The 7,500-nt window shown below is 45.4% G+C and overlaps 1 protein-coding gene across 9 annotated transcripts in view; it reads left to right on the top strand.

Annotated features, from left to right (window-relative positions):
- LOC113808168 (homeotic protein ultrabithorax) overlaps positions 1–7,500 on the top strand; it is a 945,716-nt gene that overhangs the window by 366,158 nt on the left and 572,058 nt on the right. The gene's annotated exons all lie outside the window — the stretch shown is intronic.

Here is a 7,500-nt window from a genome sequence, read left to right on the forward strand (position 1 = left end):
CCCCTTTACTTTATAGGGTCATCGGGGGGGGGGGGGGGTCAGGGGGCCAGGGGAGAGGGGAAAAGGGGGCGGGGGTCGGGTCTTCGGGGGGCCAGGAGGTCAGGGGAGAGGGGTAGGAGTGGGGGGGGGGAGGGGGAGGGTCTTCGGAGCCGTATGTCCGGGGGAAGATAGTGCTTGATGTAAGGCTGCTCTCCCCGGTCTGTGTTCAACGCTTCGACCTCCTCTGAAGTATTTTGCCGGCTGTGCCACTTGGCGACTCATTCGAAGAGGTGGCACTTTGTCTTTGTCTTAAGTGGCACTGTTTGGATTCCATCGTCCTTTTTATTATCATTATTCTTTTATCATTATTGTTGTTATTATTGTTATTATTGTTATCATTATTATTGTTATTATTATTATTATCATTATTATTATCATTATTATTATTATTATTATTATCATTATTATTGTTATTATTATTATCATTATTTATCATTATTATTATTGCTATTATCATTATTATTATAATTATTATTGTTGTTGATATCGCTTGAGTGTGTGGACGCACTTAGAAACACATGCGTGTTTATGTGTCTATGTGGGAGTCAATATGTGTAGTTGGAGGTGTGTCCATGTGCTTGACTGTACGTATAGTATGTATGTACACGCTTTTTATGCCTTGTAGTTTTGTGTATGTGTGTGTTTTTTTTTTTTTCCATCAACATCTTACCCTTTTTTGAGCAGCACCCCCCCTCCCCACCCCACCCCACCCCTCCTCTCCACCCTTATATCACCCCAAGACAAACTTCCTCTTAATCATTCTAGCTTTTTCAACTTGCACATTTCCACTCTATTTATTTGTTCGCTGGCACCTCTTTGTTCGTCTGGCGGTGCCATTTCGTTGATTCAGTGCCACTATTTTGTCTTGACACTGCTTTCTGTTTTTTATCTATCTCGAGGGCGATTTCTTTTAAGTTAAGGGTGTGTCCTAGTTGCTGGAAGGTCGGGGGGATGGGGGGGGGGTTAAGGGTTTTCTTGATTTTCCCTTATTTTCTCTTTCCTTCTTTCTTCTTCTTCTCCTCGTTTTTCATCTTCTTCTTTTTGCCTTATTGGGGAATCATTTTGGTTCATTCGTCTGTCTTATCCTTTCTTTTAAATATCTTACATCCCTTTCCTTCACACCTTTTCTCTTTTTTCCCTCACCCCTCTCCTCTTTTTTCCCTTCCTCTTCTCTTCTTCCCCCTCTTCTCCCCTTCTTCCTCTCACGCCTCTTCTTTTATTCCCTCCCTTTTCCTCTCACGCCTCTTCTTTTCTTCCCTCCCTCTTCTCCCCTTCTTCCCTCCCTCTTCTCCTCTTCTTCTCTTCCTCTCTTCTCCTTCTTCTCTCTCTATTCTCCTCTTCTTCCCCTCACTCCCCCTGCGTCTCTCCCCCCTTCAACCCCCCCTTTTTTGCTCACTTCGCCCCTCCCACCAACAGCTGTTCATCACCGCCATTGGCTCATTGGTTTTAGAGAGGGGGGGGCTGATGGGGGGTGGCCGGGATGGGGGTGGAGTTAGAGGTGATAAATTAATGTATCGTTCATGCTGCAGTTTTCAAAAAAAAAGGAGAGAGAGAGAGAGAGAGAGAGAGAGAGAGAGAGAGAGAGAGAGAGAGAGAAAGAGAGAGAGAGAGAGAGAGAAAGCAAGAAAGAAAAAATACACATCCATGCATATTTTCTCTTTGGCGTAATCTTCTAGTGACAACAATTTTAATGGGAGACTTAATTTCTCTCCTCCTTTACGTCTCTACCATACATCCCATTTCCTTTGTTCCTATATATAATTCACAACCCTATTGATCAAACAGAGAGAAACTACGCACATACACACGCACACGCACGCATACGCACACAAAAAACACACGCACACACACACACGAGCACACAGCGTGACCTGAGCGAGGGAATTATAGGTGTGACATGATCTACAACCCAACTTCGAAGTGCAGGTTGATGCCCTTTTATGGATCGGGAGAACGTAGAACACCTATATTCATTCTCCCCTTCTCCTTCCCCTCGCATTCCCCTCTCGCTTTCCCTTCCCCTTTGCATTCTCTTCTCCTTTTCCCCTTTTCCTTTGCATTTCCTTCCCCTTCCCTTTACATATTTCCCTCCTTTCCCCTCTCGCTTTCTCCTCTCGCTTTCCCTTCCCCTTGCATTCTCTTCTCCTTTTCCCCTTTTCCTATGCATTTCCTTCCCCTTTCCCCCTTTTCCTTTCCCTTACATTTTCCCCTTCCTTCTCCTTGCATTTTCTTTTCCTTTCCTCCTTTTCCTTCCCCTTCCCCTTACATTTCCCCTCTACGTTCCCCTTGCATTATCTTCTTTTTCCTTTCCTTTGCATGTGCCTCTTCTTTTCCATTTCCCTTACATTCCACTCTTCCTTCTCCTACTAATCCTATTCTGTTGTCCATCCCTTATCTTTCTTGTTTTATTCTTTCTCATACCTCTTTCGCCTTTCGCTTCCCTTTTCTTTAAGTCTTCAATTTTCTCCCTTTCCACTTCCTCTTCCCTTCCACGTTCTCTCACTAGTTTCTTCTCCCTTTCGCTTTCTCTTCTCTTCCACTCCCTCCCACATACTCCATTTCGCCTTCCACTTTCCCTCCCTGCCTGTTTCTTTTCCACTCCCCCTTTTCTCCAGTCGTACTCTTCCCTATTCACTCCACCTAATCCCTTCCACTCCCTCCACCAATTCCCCTCCTAACCCATTCTCCACCATTTCCACTCCCGACCCTTACCCCCCCCCCCTATCTTCCACTACTTCCACACCTACCTCCTCTTCTCACCTCCCACCTACATACCCCTCCTTGGGACCCCCCCCCTTTTCCACCACCAAATTCCACGGGAGACACGATAGACACAGAAAACAGAGAAGGCACAAAATATGGGAGATAGAGAAGACACAAAACACGAGAGACAGAGAAGACAAAAACACAGAAGACAGAGAAGACACAAAACACAGAAGACAGAAAAGACACAAAATACAGAGACAAAGAAGACACAAAACACGAGAAACACGATAGACACGGAAGACAGAGAAGACACAAAACACAAGAGACAGAGAAGACACAAAACACGGGAGACAAAAGACACAAAACACGAGACAGAGAAGACACAAAACACGAGAGACAGAGAAGACACAAAACACGAGAGACAGAGAAGACAAAAAACACGAGAGACAGAGAAGACACAAAACACGGGAAACACGATAGACACGAAGACACGGAATAAACAGCAGACGACGCTTGGGGAGGATATGGCACACAAAGGCAGACACAGAAGGCGTAGGAGGGACGGAAGACAAGGCGCGGAAGACACGGGACATATGGTGATAAAGAATAAAGGGAATAAAGAAGAGATGAAAGAGGAATAAAGGAGAGGGGAAGGAGAAGGAGAAGAAGGAGAAAGGGGAGGAGTAGGAGGAGGAGGAGAAGGAGAAAGGGGAGGAGTGGGAGGAGAAAGAGGAGACGAGGAGCGGTAGGAGGATAGGAGTAGGAGGAGGAGGAGGAGAATGAGTAAAGGAGGAGGAGAAAAAGGAGGAAGAGGGGTAAGAAGAGAAGAGAGAGGAGAGGAGTAGTAGGAGGAGGAGGAGAAAGAAGAGAGGAAGAGGAGGAGAGGAATGAATGAGAGGAGGAAGATGAGGAGGGGTAGGAGGCGGGGCTCGTATGGCTCAGCACCCAAAAGAGGAAGAAAAAAATGATGGCATTATTTCAGAGCCATATGCTCCTTGCTTTTTTTTCTTCTCTTCTTCTCTTTTCTTTCCCTATCTTTTTTTTCTTTTTTTTTTTTTTCTTTTGATGTACGTACTTGTGTGTGTGTGCGTACGTATTGACACATACATACTTTACCTTCCCACACACACACACATACATTACCCCTCCCTCAAACATACACATGCATTACCCCCTTCCCCCCGCCCCACACACGCACACACACGCACATGCACATGTCCCCTCACACGTACATGAACCCCAATTCGACCGCTTAACCCCCCCCTCCCCCCTCCCCCCCTCTCCCCCTCCACACACGCACACAAACTCGCCTCATTCTCGACTCCACTTACGCTTTCGCTGTCTTGTAATTCTGCTTCGCCCCCGAAACGGAAAACTTCCCATTAAATTCTCTTTTCGCAAACCTAAGGCATCGATTATTCATTTTTTTCATCTTCTTCTTCCACTTCTACTCGATCTTTCATTTCATGTTTTTTTTTTTCCATTTCTATGAATTTCCCCATCTTTTTCTAACCCTTCTCCTATATCCGAAAATCTTCTACTACTTCTACTTTCAATAATCTTCTTCCACACTATCCACTCCTTCTCAAAAATCCACTTTTCCCACATTTTCCCCCAAAAAATCTTCTAGCACTTCTTCCACTTCCAAAATACTTCATCCACTTTATCCACTCCTTCCAAAAAATCCACTTTATCTCCATCCAAAAAATCTTCCACTTTATCCACTCCTTCCCCCTAAATCTTGCACTTCTCCCACATTTTCCCAAAAATCTTCTACCACTTCTTCCACTTCCCCTCCTTCCAAAAAATCTTCCACTTTATCCCCTCCATCCCCCCAAAAAAACCTCCCCTTCTTCCCACATTTTCCATAAAAAAATCTACCACTTCTTCCACTTCCGAAATTCTTCTTCCACTTCCACCCCTTCCCCTCTTATCAGCTGTTCCCAAAAGCCTCGACTCAGCACTCGTAGGTTCGTCCTCCTCGAGTCGTGTGACTGTCGAGCGCAGTACCGCCTGGTCCGAGGGCGTCGAGCTGAGGGCGGCCGGGTCGACGCAAGGAGGGTCGAGATAATATGATAATGATAAGGATGATAAATATGATGATGATAAAGATGATGATATTGATAATGATAATAATAATGATACTGATAATGATAGTAATAAAATAATGATGATGGTGATAATAATAATGGTAATAATAATAGCAATAATAATAGTTATAGTTATAATATGATAAATATGATGATGATTTAGATGATGATAATGATAATGATAATAATAATGATAATGATAGTAATAACAATAATGATGATGGTGATAATGATAATAGTAATAATAATAGCAATAATAATAGTGATAGTTATAATATGATAAATAGGATAATGTGATAATATGATAATAAATATGAAAATATTGATAATGATGATAATAGTAATAATTATAATAATAACAACAATAACAATAGTAACGATAGTTATAATGATAATGATAAATATAATGAAAATAATGATGATACTATTGATAGTCAGTCTTTTTGGCGAGAAGGGGAAGGGGAAAAGAGAAGGGAAAGGAGGAAGAGGAAGTCAGTCTTTGTGACAGAGAAGAGAGGGGAGGGAAAGGGTGTGGGAGAGGGGAAGAGGGAGGAAATCAGCTTTTTTTGAAGAGGAAGAGAGGGGAGGGAAAGGGTGTGGGAGAGGGGAAGAGGGAGGAAATCAGCCTTTTTTGACGAGGAAGAGAGGGGAGGGAAAGGGTGTGGGAGGGGAGAAGGAGGGAGGAAGTCAGGCTTTTTGACAGAGAAGACAGGAGAGGGAAAGGAAGAGGGGGAGGGGGCGAGGAAGGAAGAAAGTCTTCGAAACGTCTTAAATTGGTGGAAGAGACGAGGAAGAGGACTGAGTAAGAGTGAGGAATTCAGTCCTCTTTTGACAGGAAGAGGAGAGGAGAGAAAGGGAAAAAAGGAAAAGGGAGAAGGAAGGAAGTCCTGGAAACGTCTTAATGGCGGAAGAGAAGAGGGGAGTGGCGGGGAGGGGAGGAAATCAGTCTTTCAGGCGTCTTAATGGCAGAGAGGAAAAGGGGAAGAGAGGAATGGAAAAGGGTAGGAGGGGGAGGGGGGGGGCTAAGACGAAAATCGAGAAAAGATCTTGAAAAACGACATAGAAGGAAAATAACGAAAAAAGAAAACAATGTTTCATATCGTCATCACCACGATGGACAAATCTCGAACAAAACGAAGACCAAAAAACAACCTAGTATGAGAGCAACCCCCCCCCCCAAAAAAAAAAAAGAAAAAAAAAAAAAATAAATAAATAAAACACAACCCTCCCCCACCAAAAAAAAAAAAAAACACACACACACACAAATAAAACACACACACACACACACACACACAAAGAAGAAAAAAAAAACGACAAAAACAACAACAAAAAAAAAAAGAAAAAAAAAGACAAAAAGACCCCTAACGTCTGTGGTTCAAGTGCTTAAATAACGGCCGGCCTTAGCGAGGACCTCCATCTTTAAGATCTGGCAACATTTCGGAGTATGGCAAAAGTGGCGTTATGAACGAGTTTCCGGGGCAATATAGCTGCACATGATGGAGAGGAGAAACAGCCAACACCACAGTAACTTAGGGTGTGATTTAAATCCTCTTCTGGGTTCTTGGCGCCACGAGACGAGCGGGTTCGAGGGCGGCTCCGGGGATGGAGGAGGCGGCGGTGGCGTCGGAGGAGGCGTTGGAGGCGGGGTGGTGTTGTCGGGATGTCGGGGTGTGGTTGTCGGGATGTCGGGGTGGGGTTGTCGGGATGTCGGGGTGGGGTTGTCGGGGTGTCGGGGTGGTGTTGTCGGGGTGTCGGGGTGGGGTTGTCGGGATGTCGGGATGGTGTTGTCGGGATGTCGGAGTGGTGTTGTCGGGATGTCGGGGTGGTGTTGTCGGGATGTCGGGGTGGTGTTGTCGGGATGTCGGGATGGTGTTGTCGGGATGTCGGAGTGGTGTTGTCGGGGTGGGACTGTCGGAATGTCGGGGTGGTGTTGTCGGGATGTCGGGGTGGTGTTGTCGGGATGTCGGGGTGGGACTGTCGGGATGTCGGGGTGGTGTTGTCGGGATGTCGGGGTGGGACTGTCGGGATGTCGGGGTGGTGTTGTCGGGATGTCGGAGTGGTGTTGCCGGGGTGTCGGGGTGGTGTTGTCGGGATGTCGGGGTGGTGTTGTCGGGGTGTCGGGGTGGTGTTCTCGGGATGTCGGGGTGGTGTTCTCGGGATGTCGGGGTATTGCAGTGGTGTTTTCGGGGTGATGCTGTCGTGGTGTTGTGATGTTACAGCGTTGTCGGGGTGTTGTAGTCGTGTTGCCGAGGTGTTGTAGCGTTGTCGGTGTATTGTAGTGGTGTTGTAGCGTTGTTGCCGTGTTGCCGTGGTGGTTTGGTGGTGTTGTTATCATAGTGCTCTCCCGGTGTTGTCGTGGTATTGTTTTCGTTGTTAAGTGTCTTCTAAATTCATGATTCCTCTCCTCGCATTTACCATAATTATCGTCTATTGCCTCCTCGTTCTTTTCCCTCAGTGTTACCATTACCACCATCCTTGTGTAAATCTTCGATTCCTTTCGTCGCTGTTGCTATTATCATCGTTATTCCTCGTTCATCGTTCCTCCCTTCTTTGTCATTATCCTCTTCGTCATCTTCTTCATCGCTGTCAACTTCATCATTGTCATCGTCATCATCATCTTCGGTTGAGTATTATTTTCTTCATCGTTATTTTCAACTTTTCTTGT

The sequence above is a fragment of the Penaeus vannamei genome, chromosome 35 (assembly GCF_042767895.1).
Source record: "Penaeus vannamei isolate JL-2024 chromosome 35, ASM4276789v1, whole genome shotgun sequence".
Taxonomy (NCBI): Eukaryota; Metazoa; Arthropoda; class Malacostraca; order Decapoda; family Penaeidae; genus Penaeus; species Penaeus vannamei.